The following is a 24,877-nucleotide window of genomic DNA, read 5'->3' as shown; positions in this document are numbered from 1 at the left end:
GTCTGTTTGTTATTCTTTTTAAAGAAAAACTGTTTTGCATTGACGGTATAAATCCATACATATATGGATATGTTGTGTTAATCTTTATGTGCATGCAATAGCAAGCACCTACCTTGTATGTACTCCTCATGCAGAATGTATATATAGACAATATTTCATTATTTGCATATACACACATGCACCTGTACCACGTACAGTCAGTAAACAGCTTCTACCTGGCTTGTCATTTATTTACACGTCCTAATTTATTCCTTCTGGGATTTGGTTTAGATGCCAGAATGGTATTATATTGTTTAGACAGCTTGAGCAATTTAACTCGAATTATTTTTATAATGATGTCACTTAAATAAGCATAAAGCTATGTACATAAACGGCTTCTGCTTATAGATGTTATGCATCCGTAGAAACAAAATAAATTTACAATTCAAATACAAGCAAAACTAGAAAGCCAATAAAATTCAAATTAACATTGCAAAGGTGACTTATAATGCTGTGCCTAGAACCAAATCACCCACCTAGGTGAGAAAGACGGGTGGGCGTGCCTCAGGTCTGATAAATCAGTTGGGCTCCTTTAGAGTGGGGAGGTCCACCAATTAATTGGTCATTACCATTTTCTTTGCTTTGTGTCTTAACAATGGGTTTGTCATTAACCACCCATCAACTTAAACAGTGAACACAAAATTTTATGACTGTAAAATAAATAAATAAATAAATAAATAAATAAATAAATAAATAAATAAAGTGTAAATACAATGAGAGAATGTCAGAGGAGCCCTGGCTCATGCTTGGTAAAGACATTCACGCTTTCTGACAGACAGGGAGATGGTGCTGGCACCCGTGCCACCAAGAGCCCTCAGATCTCATGCTTCACTCCTGTTCAGTGTCCTTGAAGGCCACACTGCAGAGGGAAGACCATCCTCGACTCGATATACAAGCATGGAGGACAGCCGAAAGCACAGAGCCAGTGCCCACCTCAGCACCTGCTTATCCGCAGCGCATACAGCAAGCAGCTCCTCATTGCTGACTGCAGTTGGAATAAACGCCCATTGTGGGCCAGGGAGATGGCTCGGGGGTGAAGGTGCTAGTTATGCAAGCTGAGCAATCCAAGTATGATCCCTGCATCCCACAGAAAAAGCCATATATGGCGATGTAGATCTGGAATCTCGACACTCCTGTGGACAGAAGAGACAGGAGAGTCCTCCAGAAGTTCTGGGTCAGCTGTGCTAGAGGACATTGTGCAGCAGAAACAAGAGAGCCTGCTTCAGCAAAGCAGGAAGTGAGCACTGACTGCCAAGCATTGTCTTCTAGGCCTTACATGGAGTTGTGGTTTGAAAACATCTAGGATTAGAGGGGGAGAGGGGGAGAGGGGGAGAGGGGGAGAGGGGGAGAGGGGGAGAGGGGGAGGAGGGGGAGAGGGCAGGATGGAGGAAAGGCAGGATGGAGGAAAGGCAGGACAGACAGAGGGAAGGAGGAAGGTGAGAGAGACACTACACACTTAGCACATTTTTCTTTAATTTTCAAAAGAACACAGCATGTTGAAGGGGCTCCCGAACCCCCACGTTCATGTGAACTCAGTATCTCAGAGACCACACCCTGAACTCAAACTGCAGCAAATCAGGAGACCCTGGAAAACTGACCCAAAGCCCCATTTGGATGTCCTCAGTGGAACGATATAATGTTGGCGCTTCAACTGAACAGCTGAGATAGCACATGCTTCTCTCGGATGCAAGCGTGTCTCTGATGCAAGCGTGTCTCTGGCTGTGAAGAAGGAGCCCCTGGCTTGCCTGTGGCCTCTGTGTCACATTCTGCTCCACAGAGTCACATTCTGAGCGAGGGGTAGAAAACTGCACGGGGTTGCAAGAGCCTGGGCTGCATTGTCCTGGTATGGGAAGGACCAGGCTCTAGCAGCACTCCGCCTGTCAGGGTTGTAGATGCGTCTGTTCAGGCTGCAAACCGAGTGCCCCGGGCTGAGCAGTTTAAAAAATACGAAGGAACGTGTTCCCCACAGTCCAGGAGGCTGAGGACCAAGATCATGCTGCAGAAGGGACTGCTTCATCTTGAATCCCCACTCCAATCCCTGCCACCACCACCACCTCCTCCTCCTCCTCCTCCTCCTCCTCCTCCTCCTCCTCCTCAGCCTCCACGGACTGGACTGCTTTCTTCTCCCGGAGAACACTCATCTGTCGTAATTTGGTTCCTGCTGCTGTGATAACAATAGGTTTATTTGGTTTACATGTCCCAGTCACACTCCATCATCCAGGGAAGTTAGGACAGGAATTCAAGGAAGGAACCTGGAGTCAGGGACTGAAGCAGAAGCCATGGAGAGATGCTGCTTATCAGCTTGCTCCCCATAGATAGTTCACTTGGTCGGTTTCTTATTCAACCCAGAACCGCCTGTCCAGGGGTGACCCCGCCCACAGTGGTCTGAGCCCTCCCACATCAATCATTAATTACGAAAATGCCTTACAGTTGTGTCTACACACCAATCTGGTGGGAGCGAGCAGTTCTTAACTGAGGGACCCCCTTCTCGAGTGACTCCAGTTTGTGTAAAGTTGACGAATAACCTGCGTGCTGTCTCTCCTCTCTCCTGGGTCTCTCTTCTTTTTCTTGTGGCAGCAGCCATCGATTGGATGAGGGCCACACTGATGACATCATTCTACCTCTTTAAGGGCCCTGTCTCTAAACAGTCACATCCCAAGGCGCTGGGTGTTAGGACTTTAGGAGTCCGAGCAGACTTTCATCAGTATTCCTGAGCAGTAGGTAGCCGTAGCCTTGTTACCTATGCAGGGTAGATGCTCTGCAGAGCACTTCTAACACCCTACAGCACAGAGGGTCATCCTGCAGGGAATGGTCGTGCGGAGCATGAGATGAAGAATCCCAGGCTCCAGAGAGGCACTGGGCTGCATCTTCTAAGCAGAATGCTGGTCGTAGTCTAAGCACACAGGACAGAATCTACAGGCTCTTCTAATTACTGCAAGTTAATTAACTCTTCTCAGCACTTTGGAAAGGAAAAGCCACTCGAGCAGGGCGTGAATCACTGACTCCCACTCCTTGGCTGGCAGGCGCTGGTGGGAACCGTTCTCAGACCGCGAGCAGCGAGGTCCCGCTCTCCTGCGGGTCAGCCACCGGCATCCGAAGGTGATCAGAATCCAGGGGTTTTGCCTGTGAAAATACTCACCAAATCGGAAAAACTCCTGGGGCATGGGACCATTAAGACAATGGGCTTCGATGGGCCAGATTTCCAGGAATTTGTCAGAATATCCAAGAACTCCATTGCTCGAGTCTTCCATACCTCAAACTCCAGAGATGAGGAGAAGAGCCAGCACATCTGATCCGTCTCCCTGAATCTGGTTGTCTAGAGGTCCTGGCTGGTGAAGTGAGCTTGCTGTCTGTTTTAACTACTTCTGTTGCTGCGATAAGACAGTGTGATCAAGGAGACATATAGAAGAAAGTTTATCAGAGGCTTACAGTCCCAGAGGGTTAGAGTCCATGCCCGTCACAGCAGAGAGCATGGCAGCAGGCAGGCAGGCGTGGGGCTGGAGCAGTAGCTAAAAGCTCCCATCTTGATCCACAAACACGAGACATAAAGAGCTAACTGGGAATGGGGTGTGCACTTGAAACCTCAAAGCCCGCCCCTAGTGACTCTCTTCCACACCAACTGATCCTCCAAACCCAGTTCCACCAACTGGGGACCAAGCAAGCATTCAAACATGGAAGCCACCACTATCAGCTTATGTTATTTTTTTAGTGATGTCATCAGCCAGCGACATCCCTTCCTTTGGCACACCCTGTTCTCAGGGCATACCCTGAGGACAATTGCCCTGCCACCTTGTGTTGTTATTTCCAATTCCAGAGCTGTGCTGGGCTTGGTCACTGTCCTGCCACTGAACCACTCTGGACTGCTTTCAGGAAAGCAGGTGTCTCCAGCCTCAGTTTTCATGAGCTGAAGTCTAAGTGCGTACACGTATCAGAGCTTAATCCCCAAAGCCATGTGCTGACAGTATAGGCTAGAGCTTATCTGAGGCCAGGAGGTGGGGCTCCATGCTCAATGGAGACCTGGCTCTGTTGCCATGACAAGATGTGATGGCCCAGTCTGACTGTCAGCTTGACTTAGCCTTATCTACAAAACACAGGACTAGGCACATCTGTGGGAGCGTCTCCAGAAAGGTTTAGCTGAGGTAAAAAGACCTATGCTAAACGTGTGTGGCACCGTTCCAGACTGATAAAAATATAAGTAAATAAAGAGGGAACTGAGTGTTCCTAGCTGGGGTTTCATTGTGATCAGCTGCCTCTCACTCCTGCCTGCTGTCATGATTTCCCTACCATGATGGACTGTACTTCAGACTCTGAGTCGGAATAAACCTTCTCAAACCTTCAGTGGCTTCTGTCAGGTACTTTGTCACAGCAAAAATAAAAATTACAAACACACTGTCATGTGTGATGTGATGCAGCTCAAACCTCTTGTGCCCAATACCCAGCACGCAGCCCCCAGCACCCAGCACCCAGAACTCAGCACCCAGTACCCAGTACTCAGCGTCCAGTACCCAGAACTCAATACTCAGCACCCAGTACTCAGTACCCAACATCCAGTACTCAAGTACCCAGCACCCAGCATCACCCCCTCCTCTGCTTTTTGAACACCAGAGATCCATCCCATAACCCCAGAATCTTGGATTTCCTATTCTCCATAACTTTGAGACAAATATATATCTTTTACATTTAAATTACCTGGGCTCTGGTAAATTGCTATAGCAACAGAACATGGACAAAGACATGGGAAAGTATGACATGTGAAGGGTGACAAGAGACCCATTTCTGGCTGTATGAACTACCTGTGGTAAGAGCGGAATGTAGAGCCCAAGTTAAATAAAGAGTGACAAAAACTGATGTGGTGTTCTTGTTAAAGAAGGTGCATTGACCGTGCACGCTCAGCTCTGCTCTCTGCCAAGGTTTCCTTAAAGGGAGTCTTCCTTGGTGTCGGAAGTGTTGAGGATGGATTGGCTGTAGATTTAAAGGGATTCTTTAAAGTACGAGAACACACACATGAGGATGTCTAGTGGGCAGGCACCTGGGGGATGAACTTCGACAGTGTGCAGTGTGACGGTAGGAGCATCTTGGGACCATGCTGAAACGGAAGCTTTGGGGTAGAAGTTTCCAGCAGGAGCCAGACTGGTCCAGAGTTCAGACTCCTAGGAGAGGCTCAAGATCTCTGGAGCTGATGTTTATAAGGTTGGTGGAAAGGAAGGCAGAACTAAAAGCAACAGGACAGTGTGTGTAGGAACAGCTCAGGCTCATGACTGCCCTGACCATGAGCTAGCACTGGACTGTAGTAAACAATTATTCAAAATCCTGGCACGGGATTTCTCCCCCACCACTGAACACTTATGTTCCCAGATGAAAGATACAGACACATACACACAGACACACACACACATAAACACACACAGACACACGCAGAGACACACACAGACACACACAGACACACACACAGAGACACACACAGACACACACACAAACACACACACACAGATACACACAGACACACACACACAGACACATAGACACACACAGACACACAGAGACACACACAAACACACAGACACACACACAGACACACAGACACACACAAACACACAGACACACACACAGAGACACAAAGTCTTTACACATTTATATGCCTTAAGCAGCACAATAGCTGGGCAACTGTCTACCTTTCACGTTGTTAGAGTGCGGAATTACTGCTTACTAGTTACTATGTTTCATCTGGGCTGCTCTCAGCTCCAATTGGCCAGCCCACACGGCTACATTTCCTTAACTCCTACCCCATGGTGACTCTCTCTTTCCCTTCTGCACACTCTTCTTCCATGGTGGCTTCCTCTCTCTCCTTCCCATCTCCCCTCTGACGCAAGCCCAGAAAAGCTCCACTCTGCCTATCTTTCTTCTGCCCAGCTATATCAGATTTAACTCGGGGGCAGGGTCTCAGAGGCTGCACGCAGACTCCAGGTCTTGGGGGCCCACGCTTACTATTACAGTAGATAGGAAAAGACAAAGCCTGAACAGTGGGCTTACTCTTTCCCCCACTCCAGCTTGGATGGAGGCCTGAGGATGCATAGCCAAGGCCATGGATAAACCCACTGTAAACCCACAACAGCTATGTGGGGAAGCCCATACCACACATCTCTGCTTCATGGAGGTTCTCTGTGTCCCAGATAGCTGAGGATTCCTGGAAGGTCACCAACCTTAGGGCCCCACTTGCCTTTTTAGATGAGAGATCTCCCCTATAACCAGCTCTCTGGTACACCGGACAGGTGGCCCAGGGAACTATGGGACTTATTTGCTCTAAATTTCATTTCACTCTTAAATATTGTAGAAAGGCTATGTGATGATGAATCTCAGTTGTTTAACTTGACACATCTAAAAAGGACACCTCAGGAGAACCATTATCCCTATCAAATTGGTATTTTCTTGATTGCTAATTGATGGAGGAGAGCCCAGTCCAGAGTGGGCGGTGTCATCCCTAGGCAGGAGGGCCTGGGCTGGGTAAACAGAAACTGGGTAACTGAACACCGCCTGTGGGTAAGTCAATGAGCAGCCCTCCTCCTTGGCTCTGCTGCTGTTACTGCATCCAGGCTCCTAAGGAGCCTTGAGTTCTTGCCCTGACTTCCCTCAGTGATGGGCTGTAACTGGCCATGGTGTTTATTATACCAAACTAGACAGATCTATGACATAAAAGGAAGACAGCAAAGTAAGAAAATGCCAGCGAGGGCCTCAGAGGACAAAGAATAATAACGGGAAGCTGAGGAGAGCCTTCTGTGTGTAAAATTGATGACCACCAGGATAGCAGGGACCGCATTTCATCCCTCAAAGAAGAGAACGTTCTTCCTAAGAAACAGCACATTTACAGAACAAGGAACACACTAAGAAACAAAAGCCACACGGAAAACCATTCAGGGAGCCATGCAGAAGCTACACAGGAAACTACAAAGGAAGCCATGCAGGAAGTCACACCGGAAGTCATGCAGGGATCCATGCAGGAAGCCACATAGGAAACCATGCAGGGAGCCATGCAGGAAACCATGCAGGGAGCCACACAGGAAAACATGCAGGTAGCCATGTAGGAAAACCAAACTGAGAAATGCCCTTTGGAAGCAAATCGAAGCACTAAGAGGCAGAAAAATCACAGATGGGGAAATAAGAGTGTCACTCTGGAAGCCAAATGTACTGTGGAGGTTCCAGAACAGGGGGTCAAGGGGAACAACACTTTCCAAAAGAGTAACTGGGCATTTGGGGGTTTCTGTGAAGGCACCTATCAAAGACTCGGAAAACCTAACAAAACAGACCCTACCTGTGATGACGAATCTTCACTGCCAACTTGGCTGGATTAAGACTCAGATGAAAACACTCCTGTGGGCATGCCTACCAGGGAGCATTCTGGAAAGGGTTAACTGAGCGATGAAGACCCATCCTGGATGTGGGCCACACCATCCCACGGGCCGGAGTCCCAGGTGGAATACAGAGGAGAAAGCTACCTGGGATCAGTATTTGTCTCTGCTCTGCCTGGCCGTGCTCCTGCCGCTGTGCCTTCCCCGCCATGACGGACTGTCCTTTCAACCGTGAGCCAAATCAATCCTTCCTCCATCAAGCTGCTTTGTTGTTTTCCTTGGGGGTTTGTGTTGCAGAGAAGAGGAAAGGAGCACTGAGACAGATGGGACTGCAGAACAGTGGGGATGAAGAGATGGGGGCATAGAATCTTCCAGAAGACAAAAGAGCTGTTCAGACAGCAGTCAGTGAAATAACATTGGCAAGAACGACTCCAGAGTTGGGAAGGAAAACTGCCAGCCTTGGCTTCGTAGCTCAGCTTAGGCACTAGAGGAGTGGAAGGCAGGGTGCTTGCCGTTCCTCACACCTGAGAGATCACAGCCACTTCTACCCCACAGGTGCAGTGGGACCCTGGGACTATGAGAGGAGAGTCAGGTTCCAGAAAACAGGAGGTGGCGGCAGGAGTCACAGTTGGGCAACTGATCCCAGCCGCCATCAAAACCCCACGTGGGAGGAAGGAGAAACAGGGAGGACTGCAGTCCAGGAAAATAACATGGGCGCTGGCTGACCATGTGAGAGCTCAGTCTGGTGGGTAGGCTGGGAGGCATGGGCCCACAGAGCAGGTGACAGCCCTGGTCGTTATTCATTCTGGGGAAGCACGGAGTACATCAGGAACGGAAATGTAATCATGGCGCTACTTTGAGGCTCAGCTGTGAATAATAATTACATAATTATGCAAATGATGGATATTGATCTAACCACAAATTATACTCCTGGAAGGAGGGGCAGGGGTTCTCTCTGTGTTTCTCTGTGTCTGTGTGAGTCTAAGCATGTGTTCACTGGCTGGACAGGAGAGAGAAACAGGGCATGTAGTAGAATCCTCATCTTCCAGGGGAGGATCCAGGGAGAACGAGCTGAAGTTAAAAAGGAGAAGCAGAAACCAGGGCAAGAACACTCACTGCACAGACAGGAGGATCTGAGTTCAAATCTCCAGCAAACGTGTTGAAAGTCTGGTGTCTGTAATTCTAGAAGTAGGGGTCTGGGGTGGAGTCACGAGTATCACAGAGGCTTGCGGGTTAAGTGCTCCGAGTTCTGTGAGAGATCCTGTCTTGGGGGAACAGTAGAGAGTGATAGAACAGGTCACCTGACACCCACTTAGCCCTGTGCATACACCATACATGTGTATCACAGATACACATGCCATACACCAAACATGTATACCACAGATACACATCATACACCAGACATGTATACCATAGATACACATGCCATATACCATACATGTATACCACAGATAGACATGCCATACAGCATACACGTATACCACAGATACATGTGCCATACACCATACATGTATAACACAGATACACATGTCATAAATCAAATATGTGCACCACAGATACACATGCATGCAGAAGTGGAAAACAAACAAAAAGTAGTATTTAGGGAAGTGTGGACTTTTGATTATCAAGGTCAAGATGGGAGGGATAGGGGTGGGAGGGAAGAGGGTACAGGGGATGGAAGTAAGGGAGACAGACAACAACCCTTGGGAAATAGACACAAGGATGGAGAGCACGAACAGGCATCAGTCAATTGTTCTAATCCAGCAGGGTGATTCTCTTAGGCTTTATAAAGACGTCTCGAATTCATAATATAAAGAAAAAAGAAAAAAAAACAGCGTTTGTGGCTGGAGCACAGCCAGTCACCAGATAGGACAGGTCCCACAGGGATCCATGTTGAGGGGACTTTGCCAGCTGTTTATAGGGAGCATGCTCAAGGTCTATATGGGAAACCTGGGGGCTGGAAGCCATTGTACAGTTCACTGGAGATGAAGGATGTGAATAAGGCTCAGGGGGACCCCTCACACCACACACACACTGGGTGCCTGAAGCAGTGGAATCCTGGATCAGGGGTCAGCAGGCCTGCCATTCCTCTGGAGGCCTTAATGGAGGACCGTCTCTATGGCCAGCCTCTGAAGGGACGTCAGTCCTCTGTACCGGTTCTCTTGTCTCTGCCCACTGCCTTCCATGGACTTTCCCCACTGAGTCTCTCCAAAGCCCAGTGCTCCCCAGAGCACTGCTGCAGATACATAGATCAGCAGATGGACCAGTACCTCCTTCGGTCCTTTTCAAAGGATTTCATGGAGCCTTGAAAAAGGAAAGAATCAAAGCAAAGAATTACCCATTCTGCTAATAAATGGCTTTGTACACAGAGGTATCTGCTCACTTTGTCTCCCCCAAAGGTATCCACACTATTGCTGCAGACTGGGTCAGTGTGCTGGCAGACACCATAGCCTTCTACCCCTAGCGGGTTTTCAGGAGTGACAAGGAAGTGTTGTCCCCTTTTCATCATTGGTGTGCATTTCAGTTGGGTATCTGTGCCCATCTGCAGCTGCCGGGGGGGGGGGGAGGCCATGCAGGAAGATGGCCATCACAGGACTGTAGCTGACCGTGTCCTGCAGCTGCTTAATAGAAATAACTGCAGAAGGCATGCTGTGGCACTCTACTAGGACATCCTTTCGAGGAGCTGGGGAGGTGGTTTCATCGTAAATGTGAAGCACTGAGTTCAGCTTCTCAGAACCTGCTGGGGACACAAGAAAGAGGCAGGCCTGCTTGTGCACATGTATGGATATGTACATGGTTGAACACATATGTGACCCTAGCCAAGGTTGGAAGAGACAGGGGACCCCCAGAGTTTTCATTTTCCAACCAACCAGTCTAGTCAATGAGTGAGCAACCCGATCTTTGAGGCAGAGGACAATCCAGGAAGACATCCAACTTGACCTCCAGCACGGGCACACACATTCATGCCCATGCATGTCCGGTTTGCACATAAGCACACATACACACATGTGTGCAGAGTACCTTTCGGTGTTTTCTTCCTTGCCTCTCTTCCCAAGAACTTTCTAGCTGTTTCCAGCACCACGGCCGCTCAGACACAGTCTCTCCACAGCACCTGATCCATTACCTGCTGTTTGAACAAACTCCGCTGCTCTGCCTCAAAAACAGGAAGCCTGGCTTTCGGGTAGGGTTTTTTTTTTTTTTTTTTCTCCCATCTTTTTTGTTTGTTTGCTTTCATCTGTGACTCACGTCTTGCCAAAAAAAAAAAAAAAAAGGTGGATAAATGAGCGAAGAATATTTCTTTTCAAAGAAAAGGAAATTAAACCGAGCCGAGCGGTGGCAGAGCGGTGAGCCCCAGTCTGACAGGAGGGACACTGCAGCCAGCATCCCCTGAGCCGCAGGAAGGCTCAGGACCAAAATACTTGTGGAAAAGAGCCTGCTCCCCCAGCACGCAGGCAGACAAAAAGCTCTGTCCCTAGCTGCCACCCACTGGGCACAAATCGTGTTTAACAGCTCCTGAATTTACTGCCAATTGAATAAAAGACCACTATTTTAGGAAATGTCAGTATTTCTCCCCAAAATAAATAAAAGCCCCTTATTGTGAACAGTCCTGGTTTCAGGCAATCTGCCTGGTGAAACAAAACTGCAGAACAGTGGGGTACATGAAGGGTGTTCAACAAAGGCTCAGCAAGATGCATGCACCTGGCCAGCTCCAACCTGCAAGCGGGGGTGCTCCACCAGAGAAACTGGGTACCCACTGCTCCTTGCCAACCCCAACGGGGGTGCTTTGGTCTAAGGGATCTCACCAAGTCAGTTCTGAGCTGAGGAGAGGCGCCAGGCTGTTATCTACTGCAATCTTGGCACCTAACATGCCAAGAAGAACAGAGTTGTGTGGAAAGACACAATACAGAGGACTCGCTGTTGCAGGGTTACAATCCCCAGCTCCTGCCAAGTAGAGCCACTCTGGCCTGGAGATGCAGCTGGGACCTGAGCCTTTGGCTTACAGAGGGACCCTTTGCAGCCTGGTCACCCCACTCCTGGACCCTTGAGCTGCTTGGTTTGCTGTATGTAGTCCTGACCCTGCTCCCATTCTAATGAAGATCCCTGTTCCAGCAGCAGAGGCTCAGCCCCGGGGTCCCAAGGAATGCTCGGGTTCCCAGCCACAGGAGCAGCAAACTCATAAATGGTTGGAGGCTACAAGGAAAGGCAACTCCTCTGATGAAGTCTCTATTGTCTATATACCCCAAAGGGCTTTGAGAATGAGCCAGCCAAGACCCCGGGAGCCCTTCAGCAGTCTTAGGATCTGTGCATGCTCAGGAAACACTAGCTGAGGCATTTCTCATTTGAAGGACACCAGCAAGCCTAGGTGTTTCTCTCGCCTACGCGAAGCCTCCATCATCTTCCTGAGGAGACCAGCACTCCACATCTGTCCAATCCCACCTTGCCATCTGCTCCAGAGGTGCAGGCATAGACATGATTGTGGGTCTTTAGAGGTGACGGGGTGCTACATCTAGAGGCTGGGAACGGTGCAAACCCCTAAGCAAGAAACCCCAGAACCTGGGTCTGTAAACTCCCGAGATGAACCTCTCCATACATGCATTCCTGTGCGTGTGTGTGTGTGTGTGTGTGTGTGTGTGCGTGTGCGTGTGTGTATTCAGAGTAAATAAGGTCACTTCAAACTTCCAAACGACTGAAATTTCTGGGTACTTCCTCTGCATCTTGTGCTCATGGGTCCCATGATCCATTAAGCTCTGAGCAGTGTGCTTCCTGCCAGGGATGTAGCAACAATCTCATGGCATCCAGATTTGATCGAGGCTGCTGCTGGGCACCAGACAGTACTCAGGAGACAGGCCCCTCACACTCTTCTCAGAGGGGACCCAGCCACTCTGATCCATGCCTGGCATGCACTAACTACTACCATGTTCTGCTGTTATCTGGCAGTGTCCAAGGTTCCCAGACTAGCCCGATGGATGGAGCGATGGGGACTCCCAGCTCCAGGGAGCCCCTCACTGGGTAGCAGAAGGCCTCTTCCCTGCCTCCCACTGAGAACATTCTCTACACTCGTAATTATATAATATTAATTGACACGAGCCATTTCTTATTCCATGCTAATTGAAAATGACTGATTTTCCTTGCGCAAATAGCTCTTCATGTCAATTCCGCGAACGTGACGCAGCCCATCTTTTAATTAACTGCCTCTACCACATCCTTTCAAATCTGGTTTTAAATCCAGTTGACTGGTTCATCCTGTTACAATTATAGTCAATAATGACCAAGGTCTCTCTAAAGAATCTTTTGGGTTTGGCCAAAAGGACTGAGGGAAGGCTTGTGCCTGCCTGCCTTTCACCTCCTAGAGATGGAACCGTGAAGCAGGAGGCTAAGAGAGCACCCTTAACATTCATACCCCCTGGACCCTCCCTCATCCCCATGGCTGATCTGTGGCATCAGAAGGATGTTCCTAAGGAGTTTCCCAAGTCTAGACTCAAATTATACTCTCTCTCTCATCCCCAGGAAATTTACTCAGACTTCTCATGATCTGGGTTAATCACATACACAGTTGAGTCCAGGATTAATTTATACTACACCTGAGCCCCTGTATTAGCCCCTGTTTCAGGTGTCATAGCAAAATGCTGGATAGTATCTAGAGAAAAGTTTATGTGTAGATCGCCCTTGTAGAGGCTTAAAGTCTACATAGCACCGCAAAGTCCTCCCCTGCCTCTCTCCTGCCACTGTGGAGGGCATAGTGACAGAAGCTCACCATGCAAGGAGAGATCATGTGATAAGATGTAAACCCAGGGGCTGGAGAGATGGCTCAGCGGTTAGGAGCAGTGACTGCTCTTCCAGAGGTCCTGAGTTCGATTCCCAGCAACCACATGGTGACTCAAAATCATCTGTAAATGGATCTGATGCCCTCTTCTGGTATGTGTGAAGAGAGCAACAGTGTACTCACATACAGAAAATAAATAAATTAATTAATTAAAAAGAAAAAAGATGAAAACCAAGAGTGGAAAGGGGCTGGTCGCACTCACTGATAATAACGATCAAGCCAGGTTCAAACCACAGCAGACCGTGTGCCCTACAGTGATGGCAGGCCTGAGTTTAGGCCCCTGGCACATGTTCAGCTAACTGGTATATATAAGTTGGCTGTGCTGTATAACAAACCATCCCAGAATATGCTAACTTATACCAACATTACTCCATGGGTAAGCATGGGCATGAGTTCCCTGGTCTTATTCACAGATCAGTGGCCAGTAGCTGGGTTCATGAAAGGCCAGGTGATTAAAAACGGTTATCTAAAAGCATGTCCCAATAACTCTAGGTCCAAGCAGGCTGACTGAAGCCAGTTCTCACATTAGAAGACTTACCTGTCCCAAGCCCCGCCCCCTTGCAACACCTTGCACTGACTAGTTCTTGGCTAAGGGTGGTCTGGAGCCCCTGGGGTTTTATATGTTCACCCTCATGGAAGTTCCAGGAGGGACACCCAGCATGGCGCTAGTATCGATGCCTGGAACCCTGCTGGAGTCACACAGAGCCGTGTAACCCCACACTCTGCTAATCTTGACCCATGATCATATGCCTTAGGCTCTGTAATGGATTCTACTTGCCCCTACCAAAACTATGGGTCACATGCATCGCACCCATGCAGAAGAGGCAGCGCAGAGAACAACCTCCAGCATGCATGCATATAAGCGTATAGAGGGCAGAAAAAAGTAATACCACATAGAACAACCATGTGCTGAATCCAAACAGTGGACTGTGAAATTGATTGTGTTGGGGACAGGAGGGAACCAGGAATGTTAAGCACCAAGGGGCCTCTCCTCAATGGAAGAGATAATCAGCCTGTTTTCCTGCCCAGAAGTCTGGGAATGGATGTTGTTAGTGATCTGGTGACCTCTCTGCTGTCTTTGGAGGCAGACCTCTCCCACCTTTGGCCATAGAGGCAGACCTCAAACAATCCCCCAGAACGATTGTTCCAGACTCCTCCCCACCAGACCTTTATCCATTAACCCCATCCTTAGGGGTTAAGATGCCATATGTATTTTATGGCCTGCTGACCTCTATGCTGTCAGAGACTACACTAGATTTCACCCTCATGGTCACATGTACTTCGTGTAGGAGTCTCTATGCGGTCACCACTTAAGCTTTACTCTTCACTTGGAATGGAATGATGGTTGTCTGGAAATCTTTTCCCACTTTGTACTGTGTTTTAACCATGCTGACCACAAACACCCTGGCGTTAAACTTCCTGACGTCGGATCCAGAATGACAAAGTCCATCTGAACGGGATTTTCATTCTGACCTCTCGGTGACTTCCCTTCCCTTCCTGATCTCTCTCATTATTGCTAGCCCACTTTAAGTGTACGGAAAATCCACAGGACGGGAGAAGCCTGTGAGTTGAGCTGCAAGGGAGAGTGGAGTAGGTGGAGAAACGCTGAGACTCGAGCCCTGTGGCTGCACACATGTGTCGTGCGGGGCTCTAGTTGTGCCTCTTGACTTCTCCATGTCTTAGTCACAGTTTAAGTGGGAATTCTCCGGTTACTTAGAAGAAGAGTTGCCATGGTGACCTGCAAAGAGGACAAATATGAATCTAAGGAAAAAGAATGGCTTGTAGAAACATAGACGGCATCCATTGTCATCACTGCTGGGAACTCTGCCGCCTGGAATTCTAGGGCAGCTAGGACACCAACCTTGACAGGAACTGCTCACTACCCCTATAGGTAAGCAAAGGTGTGTTTACACCCATTCCCCAAGCTGCGTTCACTCAGCGTAGTTTTAGGTGCCTGTGTGTCCTCAGTACTGGTGAGCACACACTAGAGACAAGAGTAGTTGGTGAGCAGTAGGGACCAGAAAATTTTTAAAATAAAAATGTGAAGCCTTTGTTCACAGGGAATAATCAGCTAACAGTCGGGCAGATGATACGTAAGGGATGAACCATGGTTGCAAATACCCCTGAGGATTAGGGCAGGACCACAGAGGAAGATGGGTAAGAGAGGAGAGTCCCTTCCTGCGAGCAAAGGACGGCCCTGGGAGCCCTCCCAGAGGAGGTGGCATTTAAGCTCAGTCCCAAAGAGTACGAAGGGAGTTCTCTCAAACACAAAGCTGGCTGCCCAGGTCACATGCTAGAAGCCCATCAGACTTTGATGTCTGATTTTTTTTTCTTCACTCAACCCTTATGCCTTTAGAGGCCAGAGGCTGGGCCCTGGACACTGGTGACATTGGCCATGGGCCACAGGCCCTTCTAATTTCCCATCCCTGCACCCTTTGGTTGATCCATTTAACCTCAATTTGGTGACTCCTCTGTTCCATGAGAGTCATTACAACTCACCTAATACATTCTACAGATCTCCTATCTCCCTGACCACAGAGCCCAAGAAGGAGAAGCCATGTGTCCCTATGTCACATAGTCTGGAGCGTCCAAGGTTCTACATATAAACTATGGCTTCCATGAGCCCTCTCTGAAGTAGTCAGAGTCAAGCTGTTCCATGAACAGGTCTCTAAATTTGTGAAAAGCTGAGGATTCCTGTGGTGGTTTGAATATGCTTGGCCCAGGGAATGGCACTATTAGGACGTATGGCCATGTTGGAGGTAGTGTGTCACTGTGTGGATAGGCTTTGAAACCCTCCTCCTAGCCACATGACAGCCAGCCTTCCCCTGTTTGACTTTGGAACAAGATGTAGAGCTCTCAGTTCCTCCAGTGCCATGCCTGCCTGGATGCTGCCATGCTTCCTGCCATGATAATAATGGATTGAACCTCAGAATCAGTAGGCCAGTCTCAATTAAATGTTGTCCTTTATTAGAGTCGCCTTGGTCATGCTGTCTCTTTATAGCAATGGAACCCTAACTAAGACAGAAGTTGATAACCGCAGTCTGGAATATTGCTGTGATAGACCTGACCATGCTTTTGTTTGGAAGAATGTGGATTTTGAGACTTTGAAAAACAGTGGAATGCTTTAAGTGGGGCTTAATTGGTCCATCCTCATGGGAATACGGAAGACTTTGTTGCTGAGAGTGATTTGAACTGTGCAGACCCGACCCAAGAGGTTTCAGTGTAGAAGAATTTCAGTATGTGTCCTAGAGACTGTGTGGTATGTGGATGAAGAATGTGGCTGTTTTTTGTCCTTATCTGAAGAGACTGCCTGAGGCTAAGGTAAAGAGATGTATATTAATTGCACTGACAAAGGAAGCCTCAAAAAAGCCCAACATAGACTTTGTTCTCTGGTTTAGTATCACGAAGCGGATTTTGATCAAGTGTAGCAAGCTTCGAAAGGAAAAGTGCAAAATCTATAGTTCAAAGAATAAAGGGGCACAGAAATAGAATGGAGCTGAATCCTGTGTTCAAGGAGATTAACACATTAAGAGATCGGAGACCTCAGGGCAAGGACCCATCCTGCTAAGCTTATTGTTTGGGTTTGCTGTTGACCAATGAATAGTTTTTTTCTAGGCATTGTTATTATCTGATTATTGCTTTCATTTGGACTTTTAATCTGGAATGAACTACATTCTAAAATGGAGGACACAGGATCTTGAGGAATAGTGGCCATGAAAAGCTTAGGACCAGGGATGGTGGCACATGCCGTTAGTCCCAGGAGACAGAGACAAGCAGATCTCTGAATTCAAAGCCAGCCTGATACAGAACAAGTTGGAGGTAAAGAAAAAGCTTTAATCCCAGCATTCAGGAGATAAAGCCATGCAGATCTCTGAGTTCAAAGTCAGTCTACAAAGCAAGTTCCAGGACAGCCAAGCTTAGGCAGTGAAAGAGTTAGAAAACAGGAAGCTGGAGAACAAGGAGGCCATGCTCCAGCCCCAGCAAGCAGCAGAACTCAGCAGCTTCACCATGTGGCTCTGGCTGTAGAGTTAAGAATAGAAGGGACTACTGGGACAATTGATGCTGCTTGCTGGAGCTAAGAAATTAGCTAGCATCACTTAAGATTAAGAAAAGGCTAGCATCACTGAGGTGAAATCTTATGAGAAGTGTTTTCAGAGAGCACAAAGAAGCTGTGTTCCAGAGAGAGCCAGGGTTGTACCTCGAGCTGCAGCTGGACTTGGTAATGTGTAAGGGTAACCCAGATGGTACTGGTTTTGAAGGCATGAAGGGCTCATGGAGAGCAGCTGAGGCTTGGCACTGTGAGAGGCCATGGAAGGCCATTGGTGAAAGAACAGCTTCAGTTTCAGTTGACAGCTCAGGACTGAAAGGGTCATGCAAAGAAGTTGAGGCTTGGCATCATGAAAAGGGTCTATGAAAGGCTGTTGGTGAAGCCTAGTTGCAGCAGAAGACCCCAGCATATTGGAGATGCCAGTACCATGGGATGATCACCAAGAATAGCAGCAGCAGTGGAGTGGAATCACAAGAGCCTAGAGTGCTACAGTGGGCAAAATTGGAGAAGTGGCCCAAGCCCAGAAGATCCTGTGAGGACCCCAGACATTGGAACAAGAAGCTGTAGTGTTGAAGTTGCCTTGAAGACCCCAAGATGTTAGAGATGCCAAAGCCATAAGATACCTGCCAAAGAAAGCTGCTAACAGGAAGTGGCTTGCTGCAGTCAAACAAAGATGAAAGGAGTTGGAGATCTGAAGACCGCTTTGACATCAGACATAGCAATGCAGAGTTTGGAGTTTGTCCAGCTGGCTTTTGGTCTTGTTCGGTCCAGTATTTCCTCAGTATGATGTTTTGGAATGATAATGCATATCCTATGATGTTTAAGGTATGTGATCTGCTTTTTGATTTTGACTTTATAGGAGATTACAGCTAAATTGAATGAATCTCAGAAAAGACTTTGAATGTTGGATTTTTAACATTGTTGAGACTGTTATAGACTATGGGGCCTTTTGAAGTTGAACTAAATGTATTTTTCATTATGCTATGTTTAGGTATGGCCCCCACAGTCTCATATGTTTGAACAAGCCTATGGGGGCCAAGGAGTGGATTGTGGTAGTTTCACTATGCTTGGCCCAAGGAGTGGCACTATTAGGATGTATGGCCTTGTTGGAGTAGTTGTGGCCTTGTTGGAAGAAGTGTGTCACCGTAGGGTTGGGCTTTGAGACCCTCCTCCTAGCTATGTAGGAGTCAGCCTTCTCCTGTTTGACTTTGGGAAAGGATGCAGAACTCTCAGCTCCTCCAGCACCATGCCTGCCTAAATGCTGTCATACTTCCTGCCCTGATGATAACAGACTGAACCTTAGAACCAGCAAGCCAACCTCAATTAAATGTTGTCCTTTGTAAGAGTTGCCTTGGTCGTGGTGTCTCTTTACAGCAATGGAAACCCTAACAAAGACAGTCCCTCCACCTTGCACCATTCCCAGGCCAATTTAAGCCAGCAGACCAGAGAGCATGAGCCATAGCAAAGACAAACCAACCATGTTCTGTTCTAAGGAGTTTGATTCTCAGAGAGGAAAGAGGCCTGGCCAGGCTGGGACAACATGAAATGAACCAAAATAATGTGTGCCTGATGAGAGTATTAGGCAAGACTTTAAGGTCAATTTAGCATGATTTAAATATTTCCCACTCGTTACCAATCATTTAGAGTATAATTTCCTTTGCACCCCCTCCCCGAAACTTGAAGTTTTATTTTAATGGCTTTGCGATTTTGAACCAGATCATTAAAATTAATGATATTCCCAGTGTTCCTGTGTGCCTGGTAGAATCTGATCGGTGTTTTTCCCTTTATAGATCATCAGTAATAGAACACTTTAATGGCCCTAATAGAAGGGCACTCTCTCTCGCTCACTCGCTCTGTGTTAATGAATAATTTCCATAGCCAGATATGGAACCCCCAAAGAAAGAGGAAGCGTATTTCATTAGGCACGTCAACGCCAGATCCTAAATAATTCAGTCCCCCAGATTAAAATACTTGGTGCTCTCCATGTTCTAATGGGAGATAATGAAATGTTCCCAAATGCTGCCATCTTAAAATTAACATCCTTTGAAATTCTAAAATCAATCAATGTCAATGACAAGAGCAGAGTCTAATCCTTTATTGATTTGCGCAGCCAAGAAAAGAAAAATGGGGGCTGGCTTAGACTGTCCTTCAAGCTAGCTGACTGCTGGCCAGCACTCTGAGTCATGCAGCCTTTGTCCTGGAGGATGGAAAACACCAGCTGGTGAGTCCCCTGCTTTTGAGTGACAGACATCAGTACTCATCCTCAGGAGCCCAAACCCATGCATAGCACACATCCCCATGGAAGTAGTCCTGTCCCTCACATGTACTTTGGGGAAAGGTAGGGATTTTGTTGGGGAAACCATCTGCTGTCCCAGTTTACCTCTACATCCCATTATTCTATTTTACTTCCTGTATATGTCATCACCGTCTATTACCACCTTTGTTATTTTGGGGTGACTCCTGGTCGTTTGGATAGCATCCTGGGGTTGGTTTGTTTGACTGTTTGTTTGTTTGTTGTAAGCTAATCTCACTTATGTTGCTCATAAAATATTCAAGCTCTTTTATTTTACAGCTACATCCAGGTCGAGTGAAAGAATGTATAGCGTAAAGGTAGTAGATGGATGACCAGACAGAGGGGTGGGTAATGACATGTAGATAGATGGAAAGAGAAGTTACAGATTGATATACAGATGCATGCATGAGTGGGTTATGGATGGATGAGTAGTGTGTGGATGCAATAGTAAATGAGTGGAGAGATGGATGAATGGGAGACTAGATGGATGGGTTGATGGGTAAATGTATACTAGACAGTGCATGGATGGATGGGTTATATGGGTGGGTAAATGGATGGATGAATGCTTAGATGATAAGTACATGGTTAATGAACAGATGGGTGGCTGCATGGACTACTGGGTAGTTAAGTGGAAGAATGAGAGAGTGAATTGATGAATGATGACTGATAGATGAGTGGATAAGTATGTGGTGTGAAGGTACAGCATGGATGAGTAGGTGGATGAATGGTGGGTAGATGGACTGATGGGTGGATGGACGATGGGTGGATGGATAGATGGATGGATGGATGGATGGATGGATGGATGGATGGATGCTGAATAGATGAAGGATGGACTGACAGGTGGAAGGATGATGGATGGGTTAATGAATGGATGGATAGATGATAGGTGAATGGATGATGGGTGGACTGATGGATGGATGGATAGATGGATTTATAAAGGATGGATTGACAGGTGGATGAATGGATGGCTGCATGATGGATGGATGGGTCAATTGGATAGATCAATGAATAGATTATTGAGAAGTAGATAATGGGTGGATGGATAGATGGATGGATGGGTAGATGAGTGGGTGGATGGATGGATGGATGGATGGATGATGGATGAACTGGATGGCTGCATGATGGATGGATGGATGGATGGATGGATGGATGGATGGACAGATGGGTCAATTGGGTAGATCGATGGATTATTGAGAGGTAGATGATGGGTGGATGGATGGATGGATGGGTCGGTTGGACTGATGGATGAAAAGTTGGTAAGTGGAAGCTGTGTGGATGAGTAATTAGGGAGGTGATAGATGAGTGACTGTGGTGGTTTGAATGAGAATGACCTTCAGAGGCTCATAGATGGGGAGGCTTGGTTCCCACCTAGTGGATTTTTTTTTAAGGATCAGGGGATATGGCCTTGTTGTAGGACATGGGTCGATGGGGACAGACTCAGAGGTTTCAAAAGCCCATGCCACTTCAATACCTCAGTCTCTCCCTTTCTCTCTTCTTCCTTCCCTCCCTGTGTTTCTGCCTCCAACCTGTGAGTGGGAATGCATGCTCTTATCTACTGCTTCAGCACCATGCCCACTTGCCCGGTGCCATGCTCGCTGCCATGACAGTCATGAACTAACCCTATGGAACCCTCTCTATAAATTGCCTTAGACATGGTCTTTTGTTGTGGTAACAGAAATGTAACTAATACTGTGGTAGATAAATAAGTAGGTGCATGCATGCATACATACATAGATACATACATACATACATGGATGTATTGTAGGACAGAGGACCTGTGGGTAGATATACAGCTGAGTGGATTAATGGATAGAAGGCGTATGGATCATAGTTTGGCTCCCTTTCTATCTTCTCAACACAGAGTACAATACCTAGCAAAATCTTTTGGGCTCAGTGAATGAAATGTCAATACTGCTGGATTCTCCACTACACTGAGAAATCCATGTGCTCACTGCTACCTGTCTGTTTAGAACTCTCCCTTCAAAACATCCAGGCAACTATTGCCTACGGTGTTTGTATCTGTCTTAGATCCTGTGAGTGTTCTGTGGCCCTGCTGACAGAGGCTCCCCTTGGGCAACCCTGTACACACTCAGCTTCTTCCCACAATGCCACCTGTACCTGACACTCAGTAGGCCATCAGCTCACCACACAAGCTATCCCTCTGGCAAGAAAGCTCATGGACCAACACAAAGAGAATACCAAAGAAGAAGCTTAAATAATTCAACAAAGAGCTAGAGGAGTCCAGGCGCCTCACACAGGCCCTGGCTGAGACTCAAAGGAAACCCAGAAAATGGGAATCCACAGAAAGTCTCTGCATGAAGATTAAAATCGCCCTGTGATAAAACAGCCTCATGTATCAGAGTCAGAGACTGCAGAAAATAAGAAAATCCCGCCAAGTAAATTGGAATTAGGTCAGGAGGACCAGGGAGAAAACACAGTGAAAATGCAGTCCATAGAAGAAAATTGAAAGATAGCTGTGAATTAAGTGTGGGGGAAGCTGTAGTCTGTTCCCTAGGAAACATGATGAAACTTCCCAGCTCAACTTTGGGGCTCATCCATGGCCAACTTTACCCAGAAACCACCTTCAGCATGGCTCACAGTATGGAGACTCCCTGAAGCCTTCCAGGACACAGGCTAGGGTGTGTGGTGAGGTGGGCTAACAGTCTTCTGTTAGATACTTGCCCCCCCCCTCCATCTCTGTGAGGCCCAGGCATTCCTATCCTACCATAGCAAAAGGCAATTATTACCCCCTCTGCCTGTCCCTGGGGTCCCTGGCCTGATGCCATGTGAGCAGCAATTCCTACCTACCCAGGGCCCAGCACAGGGCACCTCCACCCCTTTTCATATCCACTTGATCCTGGGTCTCCCCACAACTGTGACGTACAAGGTTGGTAGCTAAAACACAGTACTTTATCTAATGGGGTGCCTCTTTCTCTTCACCCCCAGATCTGGCATCCCCCCAACCTGCTTTCAGCAGGAACGCTGTGAGCTTGGTGACCCTGGCACCTCCTCTTGGCAACTTCGCACACCAATCCAACAGCTCTGGTGGGAACTCCTGCTGCATGAGCTACGCCTGGAATCTCCCTTCTCCCTGCGAGACTCCATCATGGCACACCCACTGAAGACCTGAATAAAGGCTGCCCTACTGTGCTTCAGCACACACCATCAAAAAGGTGGTAGCCGCCATGAATTAAAGTGGGGAAATTTGGAGGTGGGCGATCAAGGGTGGGAGTATCAAGAAGGTAGATTAAACTAGTGTTCCACCCTCCCCCACATTATAGGATACCCGCAACACTATCCTTGCAAGCCACTGTAAACACTTGACGGAAGCCACTGAAGGCTCTGAGACTAGAAGGATCTATTCTGGCTACACTGTTGCAACTAGAATCCAAGCAGTGAAAAGCCAAGGGTGGGGGCCAGAGAGAGACAAGAAACAGAAGAGCAGCAGTTTGTTTGAATCCAAAAGGTCTGACAGCCTATGTTTTGAATCCTTTTCCTCCTGGATGTTTGGAGGTTGTAGAAACTTTCACAGGCAGGCAGTTTGCAGGGGCGGGCCTTCGGAGGTGATTGACACCTGCCCTGCTTGGCCTGGCTCTGTACTTTGTTTTCTGTTCTGCCTTCTTGAGAAGCCAAGCACTTCCCTACCCTACCACCTCAACCCCTGCAATCCCAAACCCCAGCTACTACAGGCAGAGCCTCTCTGCCTGCCTTCCTGGCCTACGAGCTCCAAGCAAGACCAATATCGTCAATCAAACAAATCCTTTCTTGGATTGTTTTCTAGTCAGACATGGTCCCAGCTAAGCAAAATAAGGTCAAAGGTGGAGTTCGGAATTAAACCATCAGATGTTGGGGTATGGGCAGAAGGTGGACACAGGTTCTGTATTGTCCTGGAAGTCCACCCCGATCCTGGGAAGCCAGCTCCCTTTTCCCCTGGAGTAGACTCTGTCCTCCAGAGCTTTATCCATCCGGAGTTTTAAGTTCCGCAGCTGTCCCAAGAGCCCACAGGTTAGCTCTGCCTCCCTCCTGGGCTCTGTATTCTGCTTCTCTGTCCTCATAGGCTGAGATCTACACCATGGTCAGCTCCGAGTCAGGACTTCCGCAAGACTCCTCTCTACCTGGTGTACCGCCAACCAGACCATCCTTACCCAGTTGCTGAGGTTTTAATTTCCCTTAATAACCAGGAAACAATCAATCCTCCCCCACCTGAAGGAGCAGCCCCTGGCTCCTGCTCCTCACCACCGAGGCACCCTGTTTTATTTTCTCATAAACATCTGTCTTCCTGTCTATGAGTAGACTGCACCACCCCCAGCAAGAAAGAAGCGACATAAACCACAGATGTCGCTGGCAGCTCCTCGGCTTCCCCGGCTTCTGGAACATGGCCCAGGTACAGAAACCAGAAATGTAAATATTTGTCGAATAAAATGCATGAAAGTGAGAGGCCACTTCTCCGGGGAAGTCCACAGGAGCAGGAAGGCCTCACAAAGTGTGTGTCTGCCAATACAACATTTCCTTGACAGCCCGAGATCAGGAAGCCAGTCGAGGAAGACTGCTGCCTTGACTATTTTCCTTGTGGCTGTGACAAGATGCTTGACCAAAAGAACGATTTAACCAGGGTCATGGCCCAAGAGCACGGTCATCATGGTAGTCATGGTGGCCAGACCATGTGGCAGCTGATTCCATAGTGCCCTCTGTTAGGAAGCAGAGAGCAATGAACTTTGTCCTTAGCTTGCTTTATTTTTGTGCTTTGTTCTGGACTCCCATCCCATAAAATGTGGTCTGCCAAACTCCAAAGGGGCTTCTCTCCTCAGTTAAACCTCTCTGGAAACTCTGTAAGAGACACACCCAGGGGTATGCTTCTGTGTACTTCCATGTGCTTCTATGGTGAGTCTAAATCCAGGCAACCCCACAGCGAGGATTCACCATCACTGACTGAAGCATCCCTCTGTAGGGCAGAATAGAACCTCTCAGCAGGGTGGTTCAGGGCATGAGGGCCCATGGCCACCTGTATCCGTGGAGATGCTAAAATCAAAACAACACACTGGGGGGATTGCAAGCTCGGAGGCCTGAAGCCATAGAGCAGCCTGGGTGCCATATCCTGTCCTCACTTGTAACTGGTCCCCAAGGTTGCAAGACCATAAGGCTCCAGGCGTGTCCTCCTCACACCCACCCACCTAGACTGCTATCCTGAGCTGTCAGAGGCAAACAGAGCCAGCCACAGAAGAACAGCCTCCCTGTATGACTCTGCAGGGCCTGGTGAAACTGCTATCCAGGGATGCTCAATGGCTTCTGAGACAAAGATACCAAGGAAAGAGCCCTGGGCTCTGAGTTCC

General features: G+C 47.9%; 1 long non-coding RNA gene across 1 annotated transcript; it reads left to right on the top strand.

Moving 5' to 3' along the window:
• Positions 1–14,990: 14,990 nt before the first annotated feature.
• Positions 14,991–23,219, top strand: Gm30911. The gene is made up of 3 exons (XR_390997.3): positions 14,991–15,097; positions 19,365–19,475; positions 22,494–23,219. It is a non-coding gene; the product is annotated as a predicted gene, 30911 (long non-coding RNA).
• Positions 23,220–24,877: the final 1,658 nt, after the last annotated feature.

This window comes from Mus musculus, chromosome 4 (genome assembly GCF_000001635.26).
Source record: "Mus musculus strain C57BL/6J chromosome 4, GRCm38.p6 C57BL/6J".
Taxonomy (NCBI): Eukaryota; Metazoa; Chordata; class Mammalia; order Rodentia; family Muridae; genus Mus; species Mus musculus.
The sequence above is the reverse complement of the archived record's forward strand: the minus strand, read 5'-3'. Positions and strand labels throughout refer to the sequence as shown.